This window comes from Chaetodon trifascialis, chromosome 15 (genome assembly GCF_039877785.1).
Source record: "Chaetodon trifascialis isolate fChaTrf1 chromosome 15, fChaTrf1.hap1, whole genome shotgun sequence".
Lineage (NCBI taxonomy): Eukaryota > Metazoa > Chordata > Actinopteri > Chaetodontiformes > Chaetodontidae > Chaetodon > Chaetodon trifascialis.
Window position 1 is genome coordinate 22,461,960 of NC_092070.1, and position 27,869 is coordinate 22,489,828.

A 27,869-nucleotide genomic window follows, 5' to 3' on the forward strand; every position below is an offset into this window, starting at 1 on the left:
GAGATATAGCGTCTATAGTCAAACGAAGGGTCGGAGGGCAGACGTCAGCGGCGGTCTGTAAATCCAGCCTGGTGTTTTTCAGCTTTCTAAAGAAACCAGCGCTCAGAGGATGTCAGGACATGATTGCACTTCCAAATCTAAAAAGGTTAAGACCACGTCAGACTTTGGTCACCAGCCTCCTCCCTCATGTTGTTTTCCGTTTTAATTACGCTTAAAAACCCTGTCAGCTTGCCTGAGCGCAGGAATATTGCCTTCGGTAAAATTGCTTTCGGTCTATCCACAGATACATATAAAGGCTCATTTCAGCAAGGGACAATTTCACCCCCTCCTCCCCCCTCCTCGCTATGGTGCTTTATTCAGAATCGCTCCCTATTTGCTACCAAGTGCGGTACACTTAAAATCAGCCTTTTATTTGAGAGCTTGAATTCTATGTCTAACATTTATGTACTATAAGCCATAAAGGAAATCCCTCAGTGCAACATGAAATAATCCAACAGTGTGCAAAATAATGATACATTATTAGAGTCTGAAATCTCATAATAGAGTAACCAATGAGTGTTTATTGTGTTTCATATGTAGACAGGAGCGGATGAGTAAATAAGGGAGCGGTTTGAGGTTTTACTCCCTCGTTTTCTCTCCACTTCCTCCTCGCCACTCCCTCCCGTCTTTGCAACAATTATAATGATGAACTGTGCTGGTAGCAGTACAAGTCAGTGAATTTGTGAGATGTCATCTTAAACAGAGGTAGAATGAGTCATGTGGGCAAGAGGAGGAAAAAAAAGAAGAGAGCGAGTGGAGCGGTGTGGATTTCCATTAAAATCCACAGTTTAGGGAGGGAGAAGCAAAGAAAGACATAACAAAAGATTTCCCTGATGCATCGTCAAGTACTGAAGGCGTGATTGACAGCGAGGTGTCGGTAGGTAGCTGTCTGGTTTCCTGCTTTAAGAGACCATCAATGAACTGAATATCAATGAAAAGTAAACATCTTGTAGATGAGCCCCCACTGTTGGTCTTCCCATTAGCATAAGGTACTTCAAACCAGTGGATCCACAAACGCAGACTGAAGAGGAGCCAATTAAGATCAACCATTCACTTAACTTGTCACACTGTCACATCGCTGCGCTGAAATATGAGGATCAAGGCCAATCTGACGCCAACGGGGGCTTGAGGAGGGCGTTTTCTGGCATGTTTCCACACAACAGCCCAGCTTCACCTCAGGGGACAATATTCCTGCTTTCTTACCAGATGTCACATCTAATCTGTTGCTCGCTGGAGAGGCTTACATTTGAGACCATTCAGCAGTAAGCGCTGAGGCGCAGGGTCATGGCCAGCAGTGCTCCCGGGTCACCCTTTGTTCGGACTGTTCCCAGGAAAAATGAAACAGAATCAGTCATTTCAGCAATTGTACCAAAACAGCGTTGTGTTTGAATTCAAGGTCCTCCAGCCCTGTGCAGGAATAATGAGCATCAGGCACAAAGGGGGAAGTAAAGTGGCGTTAATGTGGAGCAACAAAGGTCACGGAGGGAGGTCGAGGTGGACGGACGGTTCAACAAGTCAGACTTTACTCTTTGTTTGCCGACAGTCAAGGCTGCATGACCCTGATGTTACCGAACCTTAATTAAGGAAAAAAACCTTGATTTGCAGCGGTTGTGAATCAGATCACAAAACACCTCTGAAGAAACATGGTCTCCATTAGAAGTAAAAAAATATGTATATCACGCACGCAAGCACCAAAAAATCAAACAAAGTGATGCTTGAAATGCTGCAAATGCAAAATGCAATTAGGTGTGTTTCCATCAGCTCCGCTCAGGTGAATAAATCGGCTTCCTGCACACTAAGAACAAAGGTGCAAAGTCCTCAGAAACACATAAAAACAAGGCGAGACGTTACTCTCCCTCGCCGCCTAATGATGTGAGACCGTCTTTCATTACATCCAGAGACACGCATGAGCAGTAATGTAATTCACCACCTAAAGATTACACAGCCACAGGTATTTCATATTCAACTTAGCGAGAGGACGCACACGTCTCATTACATATCACTTAACTTGTCAGCTGAGACGGACGTTTTATCACAACTATCCGGCTTTTCTCATTCGCTGCAGATGCAGAAGCCGCATCAATTCACTTATACTGTCCGGAAACATTTCCGCCGAGTCTCTCAGACAGCTGAGGAGATTTGGAAACAGGTGCAATTGCTGCTCTCTGTCTTATTGCTTTGCTGCTCTTTTCAGTGAAAGGGAGGGAGAGGACGGGTAGCTGCGCTAATAAGTTCAGTTCTATCCATCGGTTGCACTCGGTACGACAAGGGTTACTCCTTTGTGTGCCCCGACGTCACTCTGCCTCCCAATTACCACATTTACACACACACGCACATTCATTTATATTCAGGGAGAATTTTAAATGCCCTCCATTAAATTCATAAAAGATGGATCGTGTTTTAAAGCCAAAAGTGATCTCCTCACCTTTTATACATTGTTATCTATACATTAAAAGAGCACCTGCATTATACAGCGAGGGCTGGAAATGAGCCGTCTCACTCTGAGGAGCCAGACCAATAAAAAAAAAAGAGGAAATGCCAGTAATGCTAAGTAGAGAAAAATATTGCTGGTCAGATGAGGCATTAAGAGTACGCCTGAAAAAAAAAAAAAAAAAAGGAAACACATCAGCAAAACTCAAGCCATAATGGTTGAATTTCATTAATATTTCCATCACAAATAAATCAGATGAATGAGCACGAGCCTGTAGTTTCTCACATTATTCGCTAATTATGCATAAAAAGTAAAAATATATCCCATTCCTGTGGCGTATGGTATGCTAATGAGGCTTCAGTGACACTACTATACATTTTTCATGCTATAGCTTCATGTAACTTCCCTTACAGGCTATTAAAAATGCTAAAAGTTTCAATATTTAGATATAATCTTCAGGTGACATTTTCAATATTCGCTCCCTGAAGAAGCCCAGTGGAAACAGCGGTGGGCGTCGAGTGCCTGCAGTCGTACGTCTCTGTTTGGCTGCTGGCGCCTAAATGTCACCCTCCATCCTTGCAGCACTGAAGTGGAAAAGGCTGCAAAGTTTCAGCCGTGAGACGACCGCGAACGTGTCGTATCATCTGCATTAATCAGCCGGTGGTCTGATTCCAGATCAGTTCATTACCTGCACGCGGGGGCTGACAGAGAAGCCAGCATGGAGGAACCAAACCTGAACTCCCACAACACTATTAAGATAACACCCACAAAATAACAGCCGGTGTCAGTAAAGGTGAGGACACCCTGTATGTCATCCTCTAAATCCAAGCTTTCCTAATTCATGTTAAGGTTACGCACGCTCCCCTCAATATTCTTTGCGGCGCTGAGCCTTTTGGAGGGTCATCAGATGGAGCCTGGCGCTGTAGTCGGTTCTGAGAGCAGGAAATGCCAGGCAGATACAGCTGCGCGGCGGCCACAAACACACACACACACACGCACAGTGACATTTCAGATCTCAGCGCTGAATCTGGGACCGTAACCAACAGTTATGCTCCGAATCCAAGCCTTCCTCATTCATCTTCCTCTCTCTCGCTATCTCTGAGAGCACTCCTGCCACTGGCCAACTTTCAGCCCTAAAACTCATCCTCTCAGTCTCTTCTACCTGAAATTATTCATGCTAACTATTTCACACCTTTCTTCTTCTGTCAAAACGGCCCAGATGAATCTGTCCCATTTGGTGGAGACCCCCCCCCAACCCCCCCCGAGCTGATCGCTCCCTAATGGAGGCACTATCTCTGAACAGCCAATCAGAAGGAGGCTTTCCCTGCTCCAGCAGATGCCAAAACGATGATTGATGGACGGAGGCAGATAAACAGATAAACCACGCTGAATACATAAAAACATCAAAAGTACATGAAAATAAAAGAGGCCTGTAATAAAGGAGGAGAGGAAGAAGAACGACGAAGGTGGAGGAAGCTGCTTTCTTCTCTCGCTAACACAAACAGGTTCTGTCCACAGAACAACACGACCAACGAGGAAGAGAGTAAGAAGAAAGAGCCGGGAATGATCTGACAGACAGACAGTGAGAAAGCGAAGAAGACGAGGAAGACAAACGTCAAAACAATTCAGACTTTGGATGAGCCAGATGGGCTGAGGTGCCTTCAGAGAATCTCACTGCAAAAGATTTCATGTAAATCACTTTCTGATTTATTTCCTGTTGCTGATATTCACTCCCGCAGAGCTGCAGCGTATTTCAAATGAAGGAACGTGAAGACCTGCAGGTGTGGACGTCCTGGTGTGGTCATCTGATGCCTTAGAGCTTCAGAGACGCCATGAAGAGACACGAGCAGAAGGAGGAAGGTTCAACATTCAGCGTCGTCATCAAACCGAGTTCGGACGAACTGCAGATGTGCACAAATATATTCTTTGTTAGTTATTTTGCGGGCGTTTCTCCACTCGCTTTAGCTTTAACTGTTTAAACGCGACAAACGCTCAATAAGTCTGTCTGCGTATCCTTAAAAAGCGACGACGGGACAGAAGATATCTGCTCTATCTGTTTCCACTTAACGCTGAGAAAGTCGGCATTTCACGGAAAAGTTTCGCCTGCTGCGGAGAGAAGAAGAAAACGCTCTGACAAAGCCAATCTCCTACATTTGAGCTGAAGTACTTTGTGCTTTAAGTGAACTCAGGTAAAGGCTGCGCTGATTAGTAATTAATCACATACGACAACAGCAGAACATCGAGATCTGTGCCAAACGTTAGAGCAAGGTTAAAGGTCTGAACGGACTCTGCTGGTGACTGAACACATGCTGGCATTTCAGTGAAATGTTACGCACCCTTTACAGTAAAGTCTGCCACAAATACGTGATCTTTCAGAGTTTGGATGAACATTTAAACTTGATCAGCATAAAAGCAAACAATCAGACAAGCCACACTGAGCCGGCTAATTTGCATCCAAGCGGTCCACCCAGTGTCCCCGAGTGACCACAATTTACTGCACGACTAACAGCTAACGGCGGCCGTCTGCGGCGCCACAAGACAAACGAGAGAGGCACAAAAATAAAGGCGAGAAGCAAGATGAGGGGAGGGGAGCAAACAAGTAAGCAAGAAAAATGTGAAATGAAGACACAGCAGAGAGACAGCCAGAGCGAGTCAAGAGTCGAGACATGTGCGGCCCATCCAAAGGAGGAAGAACATAAATAAAACGCCATCATTAACCAGCTCTGCCACGCTCAACAAGGAGCTCGGAGAAGACGAGGGAGGAGGAAGAAGAGGGGGGAGCCGCAGGGTTGCCGCGGCAACTGAAATTAGAACCTGGGATAACGAGAGAGATGAGGATGTGTGGGACGACCCAGGTGAGACAGACGGAGACGGGAGGAGAGAGACAGAAGAGGAAGACGATTCGTCGCCTTTGTCCCTGCGAGCGCCGCATTTACAACAATGTGATAAAAAAAGGCCTGAACGCCTTTTCTGTTAAATGTTTGAAGGAGGCGAAGCTGTGTGGAAACCGCGGCCAACATTAGATATTTACAAAATAACTCAACTTCCACTTTCAGTTATTAATTAACTGAATTTTGTTTGCACAGTCCCAAATCACAGCGCGTCTCCAAGGCTTTCTCAGCGCCCACACAACGAACACAAACGAAAACGACTCCTTCCAGCTTCACATCCTCGCTGAAAGTGAGGAAAAACTCCTAAGAAAACCGGAAGAAACCTCTGACTGAGCCACGCAGCGCGTCAGCAAACAGCAAACACAATCCACAAACAACGATTTTTACAGCCGTCTCACCACAGCCGACAGCAGTTATCAAGCACCTTTCTCAGCCGGCTTGGAGGCTGCCAAGAGACGATAATGCCAATTGGAAGCTGGCAGTTTGTAAGGTCTGAACGTTAAGACCTAAAATGTCAATATTGGTCCCACGGGAAGGAATAATTAAGGCATAAAGATCTAAAAGGCTTGTCACATATGGCCGGCCAGCTGTCACATCTGTCCGTTCATATTCATGTCGGTAACAACGAGGCCGACGCTGAAGCAGCAGCAGGATGTAGCGGCTGAGAATTAAATGTCAGCTGAGCGAGCTACGACTAAAGGCTCGCGCAGAGGACGAGGAGAAGCCTGGCATTTAAAACAACACACAGGCTCCACTTCTCATTTCAGACGCTCGCTCCCAAGTGGGCTGTCTCCAAAAGATCTATTCCCTGCGGTTCTCCCTCGCACGTCCCCGGTGTTCAGCGTTATGGGAGGCAGCACTGCAGAACCAACAGAGGAGCACAGCGTTGAGGAGGAGAGCGTTAAACTCTGCAGAGCTCCTGCAGGATGCACGACAGACAGCGGCGCCTTTGAAGGGCGAAAGGCCGCCGCAGCGACAGTCCCTCACCTGCAGGACGTGAAGGTGCGCGCCATCAACCAACATCTGCACCACAGCGTGAGGAGGTAACGCTGACAGTATTTTCAAGATAAAGGTCAGCAGTGCACTGCCATTACTCATGAGGCAAACGACTAGAAGTCTGTCATGAAAGCTACGTTAGCTTTAATGACAGCACTGGGTCAAATCACTGCTAACCACGGGGGATCGTCAATGAATTACGTTTCAGTGACACAAAGGACACGTTACTTTCAATGCCTGAGTTGCAAATATAAAAAAAAAATAGTGCTGTCAATCAATTAAAATATTTAATCGCGATTAATCTCATGAATGTCATAGTTAACTCGCGATTAATCGCAAATTAATCGCACATTTTCATCGTTTCTAAATGTCCCATTAATTATCATTTTAATACTCTTATCAACATGGAAAAGTGGATAGGCTCACTTTGAATGAATCAAATCTCGCACAATTTAATGCTGTCATTAAACAGATGACAAAAAAATAAATACTTGGTTACAAAAAAGCCCCTTCAACAAGCCTTTCTAAGGGATCAAAACAGGGTGATACGAGATAAAGTTACAAAGCGCACATCATTGTAAACTAGGACTCAGGCTATAGTGCAGTTAAACCATGGCATAAACTTTCCTTTCTTAAGTTTCCTTTGAACATAATAGCATCCATATGCCTCTGTGGAAAGCCATCCAATGTCGCCTGGTTTTGACAAGGAGGCGGCGGAGAATTCGCATTCGCCGTGTGTTTGGCCATCAAGTGGTATTTCAGACTGGATGTGCTGCGGTCATAACTCAGTTCACACCAACAACACACAGATAACTTTGGTCTTGTCAGTCGACCCATCTGGCAACTTTTTGAAGCGAAACTTTCCATTCAGAATCTTGTTCGCATCCATTTTGCCGTTTCACGCTTGACATCCACACAAACCAGTAGCCTACTCTTTACAGCTAGCGAGCAGGCAAGAGCAAACACGTGCGTGGGGCGTGCCCGTTGTTTTGTTTCCGGTTTACAATCGGATCCTGTAGTTTTTCTTAGGTTACTAGCAGTGGCCACAGCTTATAAAAAACTACAAGTTCACTAGGTCACAAAGAGCGTTAATCTGCACGATAAAAAAAATGGCGCCGTTAAAGTTGATTTGCATTAACACGTTAATAACGCAATATTTTTGACAGCACTAAAAAAAACACTAAATTGTTCTAATGTAGCACCTGTTTTGATTGCGAACGTGTAATTATTTAACTTGAAAATGATGCCAGTGAATCCAAATCAATACCAAACTGGACAAATCAAATGCGCCCCCCCTAACTTCTACTTCACGTCTGCTGGTCACTCTGAAAAACCCTTTATCATTCCTGTCTTAACTTTTTCCCATCAGCCTCTGTGCTCTTTTATTCATCATAAAAAAACAGAGCCAGGAGGGCGAAATGTGCAAAGAAAGATTGCACAAGCTGTTTTTCCTCTGCCAAAGTAAACACTGTCATTTGTCACAATCTTTGTTTTTCATCTTTTTGCTCCATCTTGATATAAAATTTAAATCCCTATGGACACTTTCATCTAGCAAATCATCATATATCTTCATTTAAGCGCATAAATCCATGAAAAATCCTGCCCATATACACTATGTTTACATTTTTAAGAGGCAAAGCATGGGAATAATGTCCTCTCACTGCAGTAAATAGCAGCAGTAGTGAATAAGACTTGGCCTCTTTTCAACATGACTACAATCCAAACCTTGATCATGTTGTTTGAGTTGCATGAAGACTTTAACTGCACAGCTGCCAAATTGCAAACCCCAACATAATCTGTTTTGGGGACAGTCATATGTGGAAGGTACTGACAAACTAAACATCATGTCCTTTAAGTAAGAGCACTTGCTTTAATCATGCGCTCTGGCCAAAGAAAGAGAGAATTTCTCTGCAGGGATAATGAAGCTATCACTTTTCCGGCCTTTGCAAACCACAGTCAGCTTGTTTTGGTCCATTTCGGGGGACAAGTAGCTGCTCTGTTGCATTTGTGCATCGGCTCCTTTTGTGATAACCACACACAATTTCCAATTCAGCCGTGAACTATCAACAAAAGCCATGCGGGAGGCAAATTAGTCAAAACAAATCCGATTGCAGTGCGTGTCTCTTCCGCTCAGCTTCGTGGACTCTTTGTTTTCCCTGAGCTTGAACGCTTCTCGTCTGCTCTTTGCAGAGTTTAGAAATGTATTGAAAAAGCATTGCGCCGCATCTTGAGTGCAGGTTTGCCCCTGGTTCATTCTGTTCTGCTCGGCTCTTCAAGTGTGAGTAAGCGCTGGCGATCAGGTGACAACATCGCTTGCGTTTCCGGGTCACTGCTTGCAGATGAAGGTCGAACTAAAACAGACTTGCTGTTCGCTTGAAGTCCACGTTACTGTTGGACTTTAACAGCCTTCCCTCTCACCTGTCTAAAGGAAAGAAACTAAAAAGTCAAGTTTCTTCAGAACCGACCGATGCGAATGCGCCCTGGACTGCAACAGGGACGGATCCAATGAGGTGTGCTGGGTGTAAGCCCCCCCCCCCAGGATCCCTGCTGAGTCCTGAGGATTTAAATGTGTTGGGGGGGGGGGGGTGTGGCAGGCAGCTGGTAGCCGTGACTGACAGGTCAGGTGAGCGCCGTGGTCCGCTCAGGCGTGCAGATCCAGCTCCTCTGACTGATCTGAAGTGGCTTCAATTAACTGGAGCAGCCAAGTGTGAGGGGGGGACCGAGGGGGGACGGGCCCCAGACAAGGCTCCTGACAGATTTGGGGGGGGGGGAGATGAGCGGGGCTCTCTGACAGGTCCTCGAATGCCCCACCAACTCCAACCTTTCTCCATCTCCTCTTTGCTAATTACTAAGCATCCATATGGAGACACTTGTCACTGTGATCACAGCAAATTGGCTGTAAGTGCAGGGTCAGCACAGGACCGTCTTTCACCCATATCTACAGACGTACGCGCAGGAGACACACATCCAGTCCTGCACCAAAACAAAAACAGCAGCTTTCATCATTTTCAATACCGAAACTGTTTGCGTTTCCTGAGAGAACAGAAATTAAGTCACAGTCAGGAAATCCAATATCACAGCCACTGGCTCACGTACATCTGCAAAACCAGAGATTCTGAAGAAGAGGAAGAAGAGCTTTATTAATCCCTAAGGGGGGAATTCAATTTTTGCACTCCATTATACAGTTTACACACATTTAGGCGCAAAAACATACACATGCACACCCAGGATCCACAGACATGGAATGGAGGGAGCGAGGCAATGACGGGGCTGCCATATGTTCGGCACTCTGAGCAGGCAGGGGCTCAGTGCCTTGCTCAAGTGCACCCAGGAGGTGAACTGGCACCTCACCGGCTACCAGTCCATACTCCATACTGTGGTCCGTGCTGGACGTGAACCGGCCACCCTCCAGTTCCCACAGACTGAGCTACTGCCGCCCACATTCTGCACACCGCTCCTAATCCAGAAAGGAGGTGATTAAAATATCCCAACATTTCTCAACAAATCCTACACACAGATTTAATTTTCATGGAGAGACGCGGCGGCGCTGATGTTGCGAGACACCGCCAAGTGCAATGCTGGTTTCACTTTGAATATGTGAAGGTGAACCACGCTCCAAACATGTAGGAACATGGACAATCGTCCTGAATCTCTTCTCTACATTTAAGCCAAGAAGAGAGATTCTTCACTCCGTTAAGCGGGCGAACGTGCACACAGCGGCAGGCCAATGTGTCGCATCAATAATGCACTATAATTTACTATTTTCTCCTCTCAGCAGACATAAAACTGTGTGTCTTCTGGCCTCTAACGGAATAGAGTGTGCTTTTTTACTCCCGCTGTCTTGCTGTCTTGCTGTTCTTGCTAGTTTTACATTACCTAATTAACATGGAAAAGTTTTCGGGGGAGGCGTGAAGCACACAGGCCCACATAATTTCCCCTGAAGGATATATTTTATTGTTCTTTTTTTTCGGCCTCTCATGTTAGCACATCCTCCGTGCCTCCACCCTCATTTCCCCTCCTACAACCTGATCTCCTTCCTCTTTTCTCACTCTTAAGTCTTTTATTAGAGCTGGATGCAATTTCCACTTTTAAATGACGGCTGAATACTACCTGAAACTTTTCCCAGCTGCCATTTATATGATCAAGTGTGTGCTGCATCCTCTGTTCTCACACTACTTGGTATTCCTCCACTGGTAGCCTTTAGATCTTCTGTCACCTTCATTCTTTTTGAAGGTTTGTGTTTTCTGTTCCAACCATCTACCTTATTTCTCATTCTGGACCATCAATTTCCTCTTACCCACTATTTGGTTGAACGCTAGCCATCTGAGAATTGGTGTGCGCGTCTCAAAAAGCAAAACAAAATGTAGTTTGCTTGAGAGAAACTACTGAACTACAACTTTGTAACTCGCTCTATGCGTCTGCACCTGCAGAAGTACAGAAGACGGCTTTAACGCAGACCTCTCACAGTACTGGTTTGTATGCCTGAGCTGACAAATCGTGCAGAGCACATGGCACCAGGGAGGCTGCAATATTTATGAAATGCACTAATTACAAGTTATTTTAAAGCACTTCATTTAATGGTCCTACGTCAGTTTAAGGCCTTGAGTTTTGATAATATGCTTTAACATTTTTAAGACTTTTCCAGGACTGACAGACAGCCATAACTTTAAGTCAAATGTGCAGTCAAAAGTGTCTCCAACACCCCCCCCCACCCACCGTTCCACAGTATACTTGCCATTTCCTAATATTGGTACAGACCAACACCCCCGCTTCCCTCCCCCAGATCCTCACCCCATTTGGTACTCACCTAGATCAAAGTCCCTCGCACATCTGTTCCGCTTGCCGCCGCCATGACTCGCCAGCTGGACTCTGTCCGTCAGGTCTCTCTGTCTGTAGGTGTGTCAGCGCTGCATGTCTGTCCAGAGCCGGAGCTTCTTGGCAAGCTGCAGACGCAAACAGCGGAAAGAATCAACAAGACTGTAGTCGTGAGAGCAAGCGTGGGCGTGAGCCGGCGCCTTATCATATTCTTGCAAGAGACTCCTTGTCAAGTTGACTGTTTGTGTGCACATCTGTTATGTAGGAGACTTGAATGCAGAGCATTTCGGAGATGGAGCGTGTGCGCGCTTGCGTGTGTGTGTGTCCGTGACAAGACGTGACGAAGACGCATGTTGCATGTAGACCGTGGTGAGGTTCACACGGCAAGGCGGAACAAAGTGGGACAGGGACATAATTACAGCCAGCATTAAAGCACTAATCCAAACACAAACTGTATCTGGACTGTATCCAAACAACCAGCCAAGCCACAGGTGCAAACACAGCCATGAAGGAAGGAACGCCATCTCGTTTCAGCAAATCAAAAGGCGGCGCTTATAGCAAGAAGACTCAAAGCAGGCTTAACGCTTCCTGAATGCTTCTCTGGGTGTATTTACAATTGTCCATAAATATGGATAAAAATCTTTGTGGATACACTTCAGACGTACACGCTGCATGTTAATGCGATGTATAAAGGGCCCACCGAGACCCCGGCGACAGCGCAACCATCCGACAGTTCAGACCCACAGTGGCGTCGAGGTGTGCTGAGGTGTCTCATTAAAAACATCCAAGTCTAATTCTCTTTCAAATACCACCTCTACGTAAATAAACACGACAGAGGACGCTTACTCACACCCCACACGCCTGCCAACTGCAGATGAACAGGATTTCATAGAGCTGAGTTCGGCTGCCCGTTATTCTGGAGGGGGGGGGGTTGGATTGTGACAAAAAGCCTAAACAGCAACAGTGATGCTCAAAACACGTCCAATCCATAAAGATCCCTGACATTTAAGACATTTAGACTGAAAACAGCACCCGGGTTTGAGTCCATCTTCTTTTATAACCAGCTCGTAAAGGACAAAGATGCATTTTAAAACACGAATGAGGGACTTGAACCTCGCCCCATCCTCGCTGAGCCTTTCCAGGATGCCCCGTTCATGCCCAACCATGGTGCTCTCACCTGTCACCAATGGCGCTCCACGTCTTTCCCAGTCTGTGAAACGTGTTGCTGCATCAAATTCAGAATATATTTACAAAAATCAATGAAGTTGATGAGTTAAAGCATTAAATATGTTGCTTTAAATTGAGAATATGTCAAAAAGGATTTTAATAAATGATCACATTCTGTTTTATTTATCTTTTTCACAGCATTTTTAGAATCAGGGTTGTACATAAATTCTCACACTAACTAAAACAGCAAACACTAACTTACATTAGGCCCAACACACTGAACATAACAACACAATAGACTAAAGCTGTTGGTATTCAGGACCAGCATCCTAGCTGCCTGTGGGCTTTTACCTCAGGGAGAGCGATGATGTACAGGAATGAATGAAATATCTTAAGATCCACATGTTTACAGATACATAGCAAGGAAATGTCAATCAGATGCAAAAGACACACGTTGAACCCTGAAAGAAATGTCAGAAAGGGAGCGCGGCTCTGCCATGTGTGCGCCTGCCCCTCACCTTCGGATCAATAGCTCACCTGAAGCGAATACCAGATCGTTCTCACTCACAGGGCAGACTCCGGACTCGACAACAAAACAGAGGCGGCTCGGATCAACAGGCCACATTTAAAAAGCCTTTTAAATACCAGCCTAGTTTAATAAAACATTAAGAAATAATCAGTAGCTGCAGCCCCAGTCAGAGGGCAGCTCTAAACGAAGATCAAGAACACATTCCCATCCCGAATCACCAGTAAGCATCTAAGGGAAGACTGTTTTTGAAGTGCCTTAACTCATATTTATAGACTAAAAATATATATGGAGCTTTTGACTTAAAGCTTATTTTTTTGCCTTTAAGGCCGATAAATTTGCTTTTTCAGTTGGATTTTGGTTGGATGTTTAGCAGCTGGAGAGACCAAAGCTGAAAGGACAGTGAAGGAGGACAGAAGCAGAGCCCCGTTAATGCTAATGTCGCTAACACTTTGTTCTCCATATCAGCTTATTATGTGGCTACACGTAAGCGTTGTGTTCACAGCTTGTTTCTGCTGCCCCCAAGTGGACAGAAAAATTAGTTACTGCAGGTTTAAAGTACGAGCCATCGCTTCTTTTTGCTATCCCGATGCTCAACTTTAAAACTGCCGCCTTCCTTTCAGACTGCTCCGCTTTTGGGACAAAAGTGACGGTCGTTTTTATACTTTCTGCGTCCGCTGTTCACACAGGTCAGACGTGTGGTAATGGGTTGTGGCCACAGGAAATGAGGTATGACCTGAGGCTTGTAGCAACCCCATTAACAGTTTGGATAAGCAGGACGGGACCCGGACTTGATGCCCTTCCTGTCTTCTCTGTCCTGCTTTGTTTGCCCACCTGTGACTCTGGCAGTCTCAAGTGGTCAGTTAAGACAAGGACGGATGACAATAGACAATCCAACCGGTCAGACCACCAAGGCCTGACTGGTTGACCCCGGCGGTGTCTGAGCATCATGAGACAGCACGGCCTGTCTGGGGGGGGGGGGATGGAGCTGCCAGACAGGGAGGTGGGAAACAAAAATACAAGAGCAGGGAAAATAGAAAGCAAAAAAATGAAGCACCGACAAGACACAGAGGGGGGAGAGGCAGGATGAAAGATAGGTCGATGTACAACAGGCTGATGAAATAAAGCGAGGAAGACGGAGAGAGAACAACAGCTCAAACAATAGTCAAGAAACAGAGGAACAAAAAACGGAGACACACTAAAGGGATGGAAGACAAATTAAGCAGAGGGCAGAGAGGGACAAGAAGAGACGGGGGTAGCCCAAAGAATAAAAAAAAAATGTCAGACTCGATTCTTCCCTGAAAGGAGAGGAGAATTAAGAAGGAGGAAGAAAGGCTCGCTCCTCTTCGTCTCACCGCTCCTAAAACCTGCACAGACTTAAAAAGACCAATATGTAGAAAGGAACAAAACGCCAGGGGGGTTACATCAAGCGGTTCACTACATTCAAAAGAGCCACAGAGGAAGAATAACTGACACAATTAAGAGCATAACTGTCATCACAGCCAATCAAGCCAGCGCCACCCACACACTGAGGGCACTGAGCAATACGCCCGTCCTGAAGGGGGGCGAGGGGCTGCTAACTCCCCCCAGAAACCCGAGACACATGCACCAAATCGCTCCATCGCAACATGTTCCTGCCTCCTTTGCATTCTGGGAGAAGAGCTGACATTTAAATATAATCCTGCTGACATGCAAACTAAGTGCGGCCAATTCCGTAACGCACACGTGCATCAGGAGGAAGAGCGATGTGCGAGCGCGAAGCCCATCGCTGGCGGATGCGTACCCTCACTCAATAAAACACAAACTAAATTTAATGAGCTCTCCGGCTCCTCCACAGTGACATTTCCTCTTCCGTTCCTCCATCTTTTTACAACTATCAGTCACCTTACCTCCATCTCCCCCCCCTCCCTCGCCACCCCCTGCCCTGCCTCCGCCTCCCTCGCTCAGTCTGAATTCACTTCTCCACCTCCGTCTTTTTCTCTCTCCATCCAAAACAACAGCCATTCCAGAAAAGCGGCCCATCAATCTTCTTCAATGAGACCGGAGTGCGAGAGAGTGCCAAGGCTACAGCAGATTACTATCTCTCCTTACCCCCACTCAACACTGGATAGCATACAGCAGGAGAGGATGGGGGGGCGGAGAGGCAGGGAGGGCCGGGAGCGAGTCAAAGAAACAATCTCAGATAGCAGGCGGACACATTAGATCTTAAAAGCCTCAAACCCCTGTCAACAGCGGGGGCTCGTCAAGCAAAGAGGCACAGCGGCTGAATTTAAAAACTCTAATCCTAACTGGCAACTCCAAACCGAACCCTTGATTTCGCCTCACGGAGGGCTAATGGAAAGACATGAGCTGCGCGGCAGCTTTCATCTCCTGCAAACAGCTGGCTTTGGCAGAGGATTCGCCGGCCCTCATGATCAATTTCTGCATTGTCAGTTTACTAAATTTTCAATTCAGTTCAATGATTGTCCTGATGTGTCCAAGAAACAGCCGACGGTTTTCAGCTTCGTAAATAACTTAAACAATGTACTGACTTCCTGTGAGGGCTGGTTGCAGCATTTCATCTTAACTCAAACTCAAGGGACGACCGTATGTTCACCTTGTGCTGTTTGAGAAAGAAGAAACTCTATTTTTAGCCGCAGCTGAATTAACAACCTGCAGCTCCGACCTGCTGATTACATGTAAATTGAACTAACAGGTACAGCTTTGTTACTTCACACACCTCCAGTTTCACAGGACACTATTCCCAAACGCTGCCACGGATTCAGAACTGTTATTTTCACGGGCTTCATCGTACCGGCATCATACTTCTGCATGTTTAAGATTAATAAATCACCAAAATTACACCATTTATCAAAGACAGAAAGTGTAAAAACAGAGGAAATTCAAATTTCGAGCTGTCACTGAAGCTTAAAATAGTGATATTTCAGCACTTTATTCTGCATTTCTCATTTAAAATTCCACCAAAAACCACAAACCAGATCCTGTTTTAGCTTCCACAGAACGAGCTCAGAGGGTCTTCTTCCACCGCCATGTTTCTACAGCAGCCTGGAGCGTACAAACCGAACGCCGGCTCCAGAGAGGAAAAGTCGACTGAAGCGCAGACGGTGTTTACACAAAGCAGAGAGGAGAGGTCGTGAAAATGTATGCACAGAACGTGAAGCCCCACCTTCTTCTTCTACTGTCGCTAACACCTGGAAAAAGCTTGTATGCATAATAATGAAAGACATTCAACCGGCCTTTTTTTTTTTTCTTTGTTTGTTTGTGATTTATGGCTCTGTAACCGTGTTGTGCTGCACCACAAAAGACATTTTTGAGTTCCCCTACTTCAATGATTGTGCTGTTTTCATAGAGGTGCAGGTTTTATGCTGCAGTGAAAAATGAGCCCACGGTGAGTAAAAACGCCCAGAAACTGCTCACAGATCAGAGGACTGATCTTCTGAAACTGAAGCCGGCGGCCTCTCCCGGACTGGTCACCACTCTGTTGGCTTTGCTGGTGTACAAAACACTCCGTCTGCTCGTGGTGAAGTTTATCTTTTCCTCACAAATTTGACCGAGAACTTCTTTCAATGTGCCATACATAACATAAATATCAGACAGGCTGTACCATCAGTTAGCCAACATTAAAAGACTCGAATCAGGACACAGGCCAAAAAACTGGATAACAATTCCCTTGTAACAAAATGAACGTTAAATAGCTACAGCTGGTATAATCTGCATGTTTGACATTTTAACTGCAGAAGCAACCATCAGCGCTGGCTTAAAACGAGGAGCTTCAGAGGGTTTGCTGAGAGGTCCGACCGCTCCAGCAGCAGCAGCACGAGGTGACGAGCACGATGGAGCTTGGAAATCCAAGCCGAGCAGATAGATGTCTGTGCACCTGTGAACGTGTGAGTTACAGAAAGTGTTATAACCCACATCTGCAGCCTCGCAGTATCCAAAGACAGCAAAGTGTGCAAGCGCCGACGCTCACAAAGGTGGAAAAACCAGAGCCGTGACCTTGCAGCCGAGAGGGGTTTTTAACGAGCCGCCTCGCCGCCCCTGCGTGTTACAGTGGCAAAAATCCACACACACGTATGTACACACACACAGTGCAACACCAGCAAATCCAAGGCCAGGTGTGTACTGGGGAAAGACGTGATACAGGGGGAGGAGCGGAGGAGAGACTCCGCATAGAAAACTCTCCTTTTAGCAGCAAAGGCTCTGTGATCTCTTATTACTTAAACAATATGGTCGTCTCAAGTAATGTACCACCATGTTCAATCCAAGGACACAACAAGACCACCGAGCCGGCTCTGACAGCTACATCCACAATTGAACATGATGGGGCTAATCGCTATGCAGCTTCCTCACCGAGGAGTACTTACATGGGGGACTTTTGTCAGGCATAATAAACTCTCCTTGCGTTGTCACAACACTGTTGAGGAGGAAGGTTAAACTTGGAGCTGTCTGCATCGCTGTCCCTCCACAGCAGCGGTGCTCTGACTGGGGATCAGCGCAGCGTGGCTCCTGCGGGGCCTCTGGGCCGCACAGCGACGAAGAGGAGGGGGCTCAGGCCGGCGCTAAAGACTTTGACATGAACATAATCGCCGATAATTGATTCGGCTGGTGGGGAAGGTGTAACATTAAAGGATAAAAACGGCAGCCGTAGTGGAGGCACGGCGCCGGGGCTTAATGCGAGCTGATGGGGCCGACGCCGCCTGTCACACGCCGTCTAATCACACGAGACGTGAAGATTCTGAGGACACATATCAGCAAATCAGCAGCAGCCCCGGACCCGCTCAGCCCCCTCAAAGGGGCTTTGATCAGCGACGGGCCAGGGAAAGCGAGGGGGCACGCGGGCCAAGGACGGCGGAGAGAAGACACGCATCCTTCGCTGCCGCAGGACGGCCCTGAGACATCACATGACGGGACGGAGTGTATCAATGAGCAGCAAGCGAGGATCAAACGGCATCACAGCTCGCTGAGCTGCACGCAGACGGTAACCTTGTCCAGTCCAGTGACTGCAATAAACAGTTCATTTTACTTACATCTGACTTTTCTTTCATTTGCAACTGAACATAAAGCTGAAACGATGACAGAGAGTGAATCAGCAGATATTCTGATGACCAATTAACTGATTTACGAACTGGTTCGACTTCTCAAATGTCAGGATTGACGGATTTTCTCTTTCACATCAGAGAATTTTGAACATCTCCAGGTTTTGGACCGTTGGTGGGACAAAACACAGCATCTGAAAACACACCTTCAAGCTTAAGGTGATTAATATGGACATTTCTCACTGTTCTCTGATGTTTTATTCAGAAACTCGTCTGCACATTAATCAGTAATGACGGAGATCCAGCAAACATAAAACTGCTGCTCCTACAGAGCAAAGCATGGGTTGATTTTAGCATCTTTAGCTTCTCTGGAGGTGATTTTCACTCCCAAGTAATCAGTTATTTTCTTCATTAGCTGTGTATACACATATAGCTGCATGTACATACTGTGCACTTAAATAAATGCAGCCTGTACACGTCCATAAGTTAATTTATTTGTTATCAGCTGTATATTTGCGTCTCACTTGCAGTAATCAAAACAGAGCATAACAGTCAGCTGGCGTTGCAGCTGCACTTTAGCTAATGTTATTCTCGTTAGCTTATAATAAAATGACTACTTTAATAACCTGCCAGGCTGACCTGAAATACCGTTTTTTTCAGGTTAACCCGTTCAACCTGAGACTTGAGCAGAGCCCTGTTCCTTAACGCGAAGCAGCGATTCCAGTCAACCTCACAGCCGTGTTATTAACGTGTAATGGAGACACATGAGGTAAGTGTAGTGGCGGTGACTGGGTGTGCCTATCTGCTGAGTGAGCTGATGAAGACGGAGGGCTCCCTGCAGCCTTACAGTCAGAGCGCTGATAAATTGGCCAGCCTCCACCCCTTTCTACAACTGCAGAAAGGATGCGTGTTCGCGAGAATCAGCGCAGACGCCTGCTAGACTGGAGCTGACAATATTAAGTGGCAGCGTGACTGTGTTCATGAACACGGGGAGGCCAAGAGCACCGAGGAGCAGGAAGGCCTCTATTATGTCACCGAACAGCAGACATAAGAAACGAGCCAGTCGGACTATCTGTCCTCCTCCACAGCACCAACAGACTCACCTTTCCCAAATTAAAGGTTGCTGAGTACAAACAGCATGAGACAGACAGGCAAACACACACTTCCACCTTGTGCCGCAGACATAAACACACATCACCTCATGTCGAAAATGGCTGGTAGGAGATCAAAGACTTTACAGATGTTTAACAGAGCCATAGGAGCTCCTTCAGAGGTACACTGCAGGGTCGGATATCTTACAGAGGAGCGAGGGAGGAAAGAGGGAGGCTGAGAGGAGAAAAAAAAGGGAGTAATGGCAAATAAGAGGGGGAAAGGGGAGCAGCAAAAGCCGCAGGCGGACGACAGCGGGGAGAGGAGAGGAAGACTGGGATGACGAGCAAGTGAGAAAATGCAAATGAGAGGCTGCCGAGCAAAGTGGAAAGAGAGGAGAGAGAACGTGAGAGATTACTGTAGGGACTGCTGGAAGAGAGTCTGAAGAGCAGAACAAAGCTGACAATGAAGAAAGTGTGACGGGGGGTAGAGAGCACGGGAGGAAGTGGCAACGCATGAGACACGGCGAGCGCGCATCACGCAGCCTTTTGCTGCTAAAACGGGCCGCGTGCGTTCGCAAATGTCCTTCAAAACGCGGCGCTGGCGGCTGAAGACATCACAGCACAATATGTTCCGAGAAAGAAGACGCAGGAGAGACAGAGAATGGGAAGAGAGGGAGCAAGAAGTAGGGAAAGGTATAATAAAAGGAAAGAAATGATCCCAGGAGAGGCGTCCAATGGCGTGTGTTTATCACAAGCCAGAAGCACAGGGAGGAAGAGGAGGAGGAGGAGGAGTGCAGGCAGCGGACTGAGAGGTAGCTCCTCTGCTGTCTCGCACTCCCTGGCTGTCCTCCACCGGCAGCTGGAGGCTAAACTTAAGCTCCGCCACCAGGGAGAGCGGGAAGGCCTCGGGAAGGGGTCATCCACAATCACCAACCACAGCAACACTCAGGGACGCACATTTGCATCATTAGCAGAGGAGCGCGGCGTCCCCTGATGTCTGCGCGCCGCACAACAAACCCCTCAGAAATGTGACCGCCACGGGCCCCGTGCACGCAAACACCCTCTGCACAATCGCCACACAGCGATGTCAGCCTCCTCCTCATGAATATTCATCCACCTCATTAACACTCGAGTGGGGAGACGCAGCATATTGCACGAGTCTCCCGTCACTTGGAGAGAGAAGAAGAGTTGAGGGGAGGAAGAGACGGGGCACGCGGCGACAAAGAGGAAGAGAGACCGAGTAAGAGGCCTTCTTTTCATAGCCAGCAAACTTTCTTTTCTTGTATCTCAAGAGTGAAGGGGGGGGAAATGTCCTATATTGTTCCAGGAGCTGATGCCCTCCTGTCGCTTTTCCTTATGAAGCCAGACTGGGGCAGCGTCAGCAGCAGGGACAGCACAGCGGGAGCACGGGGTGGGAATTACAGACCATTTTACCCCGCAAATCCTCGAGCAATAAACGCTTTAAAACAGCTGCAATTTCTCTGCTAATGTCTGGCTGTTCGCAATAACTGCTAACCTGTGGGGGATGTGTGTGAGTACACCTCAGCGCGAGCAGCTCTCCGTCCTTGTTGAGGAACAAAACACACCAGCACACACAAAGCCGGCCGTCTCGCGCTCAGACGCCGATTCTGTCGGTCCACTCAGACTCTTTCTCTCGCTTGCCAGCAGAAACACATGCGAGCAGACGCCGCCACACATAGAGGGAGGATTATTTTCTCTTTATGTTGTAATGCCAGTGAATCTCTTAACAGGAACTGCCAACAGGGGAAATCTCCCATCCTGCAGCTGTGTCCTCTGAGAGGCTCTGGAAACTGTAGAGACAGCAGACTGCATTTCCTTGACTTTCTCTCTGTGGCTTTGGTGACAGAAGCAGGCGGCCACTCAGGGAGGAAGAGATGAGGCGAAGTCGGCCCGTGCCAAAAAATCTGCCCCACCGGCGCGACTCAAATCCTCTAAAGGGCACGGACAAAACCCGCGGTACCGTAATTGGACCACGTCTCTGGAAATCAATACTGCTGCTTACATCAGGGGCCTCCACTAAAGCTATTTCATATTCCAGCTTCGACACACGCTTTCTGACAAAAAAAGAACTTCAATTTCAGAACGGTATGAACTATTGATTTCACAGCCACAATTCTTACGCTCCCTCCGCCTCCTCATGTCCTCTTTCTTTTCCCGTCCCCTGTTGACACACAACTCCTTCCCAGCGGCAGGAGTGCCTTCTGTTGGGGGTGAGGAGGGTGGAGTGGTCCTTACCTGTGAACTTGATCGTTTTAGGCCGTTCAAATGCCTTACAAGAGGCTCCTCGTGGCTTTATTTCAGTTGGTTTGGGTCAAGGTCCTTCTCCAAGACCTTCACCCATTAGTAACACGAGTTTGTCACATATTCGTCAAATATTGTGTTTTTCTCTGCTCCACAGAGGCCACAGCTCATGTGTTAATCCCCTTTATCCAATCATGTGTTCAAAGTGGTGAACCTCGCTCCATCCTCGCTGAGCCTTTCCAGGACGCCCCTCTCATGCCCAGTATGACACCACCACCTGTTACCAATGAGCCGGTTTACCTGTGGAACGATCCAAACAGGTGTTTTTGTTGCTCCTGTTCACCTTGTTTGAAACCGTGTTGCTGTATTAAATTCAGAATAAGCAGATATTTTGCAAAACTCAATGAAGCTGATGAGATCAAACATTATTGTTTTTGGACAGTTTTCAATTAAGTTTATGTTAAAAAGGACGAGCAAGATTGTTTTATTTAAGTTTTACGAAGCTTTTTTACAATCAGGTGCAGACGCATTTAAATTTTCACTGTTCTTTAAATTGATCTTTATTTCAGTTTGTTTTCAGCTAACTCTGAAAGAAGAGCTGCATTTCTTGAAAGGTGCAACAAGTTTAAAGTTATTATCTTCATTATTAAACTATCTGCAGGTCCCTCAAAACCTCTGGCCAAAGAAATAGCGACCAACGCCTGTCTCAAGTCCAAAAGCTCAAAGGAACATATTCAAATAGCAAGGTGGCACGGTGGGACAGTGGCAACACTGTTGCCTCACAGCTAGAAGGTCCTGGGTTCGAATCCCATTTGACTGGTGTGTTCACCGATGCATGGCATGTTGTGTGGTGATTAATTAAGTATGGATCTTAAATCTTAAACATCGACACCTCAGAAGCCAGAACCAGTAAATTTTGTTCATTGTTGCTTTGATGAAATTTAATCGACTTTCAATCAATCGACTAAAAAATTAATTACCAACTCAGGTCTGCAGAAATCTAACACAGATTGAAGGAAATGTTTCATATGATCATGAAAAATGACTTGTGTGAGTGACTGAACTCTGTTTGAGCCACATCAAGATGTTTTTACTGTTGTTGACCTCATTTAACATCTAACCTCTGTTTCCTGGACTCACTGTGGTTTTCCTCGACCCTTTGTCTCTTCACTTTTGGGTTCAATGCATTTTTCCCGCTGCCTTCAACATTAAACCAAAAAATGATATCCTTCTCAAATGCCAAATCAGGCCAAATTTCAGCCATGACAGAGCTGGAACTGGCAATCAAACCATTAGAACGGGTCACCGTTTTCCAGGCTTAAATGCCAGAAAATATCAGCAAAATTGGATCTGACTTTTGGGCAGTGACACTTTTAACCAAGTGTGTTGTCATTAATTCACATTCAGACGGCTTCCCTGGGTCACGAGTTGTGCTCAGCAGCCTGGCAGAGACCAGGGACCTGACCAGTTCAAATCACAGGTCCAAACTCAGCACGCATGCATGATTTAAATGCATCTAAATGGCAGATGGCGAGAGAGCCGGCTCGCGTCTGGCTCCACGGCAGAGGCAGCGATGTGGGAGGAGCGGCGGATGAGGCTGCGTGTTAGAGTGAGGAATGGCCTGGCTTGTCTTTAAGATTACTTTTCCTCTTAAAACATTCACTTCATCTGTGTCACTCCTGCTCCCAAGTTGTTATTGGAAAACAGGAAAGGTGGAAAACCATTCAACGGCGGCACTGTCTGCATCAGTCACACGCTGACACACACATACACACAGAAAATACATTTCATCCTCCATATCCGACACAGCCAATAGCACTGGCAGGCATTTGCGACCCCAATCCATATTTCAATTTCCCTCCTCTCATGCAAACTAATTCAATACTTGTTGCCTTCCCTCACAAGCGATCGGCAATGTGAGAAATGAGCTTCTTCTCATGCTGCATCTATAAAAGGCCCAATCAGAGGCATTTCTGAGTGGGCCTCTGCCTATATCAATTATGTCTTAGTAGGCCTGCACACAGGCAGATTCTTGGAAGAAGCGTGAGAGGATGGAATATCAGGGCTTTGCACACAAAAAGCAGAACGATTTTCTGCACCAGAATGCGCTCAACCCACAGTAGCTAAATTTATAACTCATATTTGACATCACAGGCTGTCGGTGTTTACGTCAAGAGCTTAACTCCTCGTGTTTTCAAGCCAGTTAGATAAGCTAACGGTGGGATGTCGGCCCAATGCGCGGTTCAGATATAACACACAGATTTGACCCTTAAAGTCAGCTTAAAACAAAAATGGCACGTCCAGCTTTTTTTTTTTTTTCTACCAGGTCCAATTTGTGAACTTGTGAAAGTCCCTCACAAAGCCAGAAGCAGAAATTGCAGAGCCGCCAGCCAACGCTTTCTGGAAACGATCCATCGCCACAGCTCAGGAGACAGACCGGCCAGAGCGACAAGCCCAAGTCTGAGGCAATTTACATATATTCTCTTAATCAAGCTCATTAGTGGGAAAGAAAAACTCAAACTCCGTTTATTTAGAGATCCAACAATGGATTTCCACTGGCTTTTCTTCTCACTAACTCGTATCTGATGCGCTAAACGCTGTCGTGCTTTACGCCGAGACAACCTAGAAAAGGCTCACACATCTTGACATCTTCTCCTGCAGCGCCATCAACAAAGCAATTCCCCCGAAGCACGCAGCCAAATAAGAATGTGAGAGCAAACAAATGAAGTACACGGCTAGCCGGGCGCAGCGGAGTCAGACGGGGAAGTGGTGCAGTGCAGGCTCGTTTTGTTCTAAAGGGATGCTCGCTACAGCGGGCAGATCCCGAGGTTGTATCCTCCACTTCACTGTCAACGCGCTCTGCGTTGATGCTGCTGAAACAGGAGGGATGAGTAACAACACCTGCTCCAGCTCAGGAGCCTGGCAGCACTTTCCCTCACAACTCTTTGGCCACGGAAAGGGAGAGGCGAGCAGGTAATAGCGACAAATTTAGGGGCTTAAACAGCGACAGCTTTACGATGCCTGAGCGGCCTCCACGACTCCATTCCTGTCAGATTCTATTAGCCTGCTCTCCGCCGTGTGTTTCGATTGGCTCCTGGCCTATTCCCAGCAGTTACAGAAGCACCTCCCGTAAATAAACCAAATAGCTGCATCTTGTAGTGTATGAAGAGGCGGGTGGGGGGGCTCCGGGCAGCTGGGCACTTGTGTGTAAAGAACATCTGACAGAGTGGTTGAATAGTTTAATATACAGCAGCGAGCTGAACGGAAGCAGTCGACTAGAGGGAGAGCTCGACACACATCAGCGTGAGACTTTAAATTTGACTAGTGTTTAAGAAGAATACGAGCAGCCGGGCGAGAAAAGCACTTCTAAATCAAGACAAGTGGTCTCATTCCACTCCACACACACGCAATCCTATAAACAAAAGAAAAAGTGTGTCTATCTGCCAGCTGCCAGGTGGAAGTCTAAGGAAAGGCCACCTGTCTAATAACTGCTTTTTGATGCGTACAGCTCAGCAGTATGAAACTGAGCATCTGGCCTGTCCCCTCCAAACTGATCTTATTAACAGCATGCGGATCTGTCTTCCCCTTATATAGAGTTTATTTGGGTGGTTCGCCCAAATAGCCTTTTCCCTTCCAAAAAACATGATTTTGTATTTATTAATTCCACCAATCGGGGCTTGTGAACGCACGGCGGCTTTGCCACCGACTCTCAACTGCCAGATGTCCGCTGGATACTTTCATAAGGAGCACACAGCGTCTCCCTCAGAATAAGAAGTCCTTCTTTGTTGCCCACTAAAAACCGAGAGCGGTTCGAACTGTTTTAAAACCAACTCGCTCGCTCGCTCTCTGGAAGCCAAATACCTCAAGAGTGAAACTAAATGGAATCATAAATTCGAGCAACAATTATTGAAATGCAACGCTCGACATGCTGTGGCTGAATTAGTTTTTTTACGGCTTTGAGGTGGCCTTTGAAAAACATTTCGGTGCCCGGATGAAAATGCTGGACCGTGGCTCAGGAGGAGAGGCGGGGGGGGGGGTCTGCTCGCACAGCGGAATGGCAATCAGTGGCTTTTAGAGGAAGAAACAAGCTAAAATAGGCTACAGAAGAACAAACAGTATTTCATATCTAATAATCAACTGCACTGTAATCATACACTGTAAATGGCAAATAGTCATAACTCCTTATGCGCCTTTTATAGTTTCAGGCGCCTCCACTGATGTGACGTATGTTCAGCTGCTGGAACAGCCATGAAAGCATGCTGGTGTGCATTCTGCAAAATGCGACCAGGTGCAACAGGATATCCTCGTATTACATTTGACTTTCTTGCTATTAGGATATGCTAAATCTAAATCTTCTGGCATGCTAAACAGTGTCTGACGTGTCACAGCAGCAAAGCACAGGTGTAATTACTAACGTAGCATCCACAGTAAGTAAGTAAGTCATTAACTTCTACATGGAGAGGCCCTCTTTACCACCAGCCAGCTAAAGGATCTGAGAGGAAAAGCAAAATGAGCCACTGAGTCATCTTTGAGACTCGAACATTTACACCCGTGGACCGTTAGGAATCAAAGACGGCTTCCATTCAGAGCATCTCTGGACTCCCACACGCCTCCCTCACATGCACACAATTCCAGCAGAGCGGAGCAGAAAACGCTGTGGGACAAAACAACACGCAGCGAGATGACGTAGGTACGGACAAACACAACAACGACACAGCCCGCCCCTCCATGACGGATCAACAAACAGGTGCACGGATTAGTTTTTACCTGCCTGTGCAAATGACCTGCTTCAATAAACACTGTGATATTGAGCCTCTCGTTCCATCAAATCGCAGTTTTTATTTTTCTTGTTACGTGCTTCTATTTGTGGATTGATTTGTTGTAATTATTTCCACCACTTCATTCATTCATTCATTCATTCATTCATTCATTCGATAAGCCTGAAGGTGTCATGGACTCTGTTTGTACTGCCACAACAATCCCTGGCATTATGTTACCTTCAAATAAAAATAATAAGCATCAGGGTGAAGCATGCAGGTTTTAAATCATGTTATTGGATTTCTTGATTTGTTTGGTGAAAAGTGGTGTTTTACTCCACAGAGCCCTTGCAGTAAGCATGTTATATATGTTCAGCACAGTGAAACTAATCAAAATAAGTTTTAAAAACTGCCAACTATGGATGAAACACATGAATAAAACACCACCACCCACTTTCTCTGTGGCTCAGCACCACTTTTATATTGACTGGCTCGTTTTCAGCCGTCTTGCAGGGGGTGATGCTCGGACCTCACCCTGCATTGCAGCAGCCTTTCTGCTGGACTCTGGACTCTCTGCTTCTTTGTACAGTCGCAGGTTGCAGCCTGCAGCCGTCCTGCACTGCGCAGGGAGATGCAACAGAGGGGGGGAAACCGCGCTCACTATTTGGCAGGATACACGCGTTGAGCCGGAGGATACAGCATCCCATGTTTTCTTTTCGGTGGCTCATTATTTTGCATGTCCCTGTTCTCAAATAATTTTCGCTGTGACATAAAAATCCGGCCAGCAGACCTCGGTATGACACAGGAGATGATGAAAAGCAGCCGAAAACTCATCTCCACCTGCTCGACATCACAAATAACAAACCTGAGCCGAGACTGAACTGCTAACATTAGCCAGCTAGCGGCTAATATGTTAGCCCTGTAAAAGTGCTTCCAGCGGGAAATTACGCCCAAACGTACGTTAAACGGGGAAAACAGCATAAGGTGCAATCGTTACCTGTGGGAAGAACCAATTAAATAGCTTAAAACTCACCTTTGTTTCGCTGTTCCACGAAAGGGATGAAGGATTTTTAACAGGAGCCGTCACTGCACTTCCGGGTTAGACTGTGACGTGTACAGACGCCCAATAAGCGGTTGGCCATGCTGGGATTGTTTTGGTTTTGGACACTGGGTGTTACACTGGAAAATTAATATATCTCTTAATTTAACTGCATTTTCATTTAACTCTTGAATCAGTGGTGTACAAACTGTAATTAGTTTAATTTGATTTGCAATATTAGTCTTATTAAAGCGTATTAAAGGCATGGTAGGATAAAACTTTATGGATCCCAAGTAGGAAAATTAAACATAACAAGAAATAGATCAGACAGCTGTGGAAAGAGTATGATTTCTCTAAGTAAAAGAGGGTATGTTTAATTAGAAAACTGTACTTAAGGTATCAAATGTGAAAGTATTCATCACACCACAGAATGGCAGAATTAGACTTATTTTAAGGATTTATTTTTATTATTTATGCATTTTTGTGTGAGATACATTTTATTGTTGCAGCTGACGGGGTTTACTTTTCATGTTGTACCTGTTCATATTCATATTGCTTAAATGTAGTGGAGTTATGTACCTCAATGAACCTCTGAAAACACTCAAGTAAAGTACAAATACTGAGTAAATGTACAAGTTATATTTCACCACTGCCAAAGATGTAAATAAAACCTATATGCTATATTGCATAACACCAAACCTGCTAAAGTGTGCATACATGTAACATACATGCAAATGTTTAAACAGAACAACTGGTCATTGGCACACAGGACACAGGGCACTGACATTCAGGTGAGCAGCACCTTGGCCTCATCAGGAA

General features: G+C 46.3%; 1 protein-coding gene across 2 annotated transcripts in view; it reads right to left on the minus strand.

Moving 5' to 3' along the window:
* Nucleotides 1-27,132, minus strand: part of spop (speckle type BTB/POZ protein) — a 93,806-nt gene extending 66,674 nt beyond the window's left edge. For both annotated transcript variants that reach the window (XM_070981151.1, XM_070981150.1), the window contains exons 1-2: nt 27,045-27,132; nt 11,165-11,300 (exon numbers count right to left, since the gene is read on the minus strand). The gene's annotated coding sequence lies outside the window, so the exon portion shown is untranslated. The remainder of the gene's footprint in view (nt 1-11,164; nt 11,301-27,044) is intronic.
* Between the last annotated feature and the right edge of the window lie 737 nt (nt 27,133-27,869).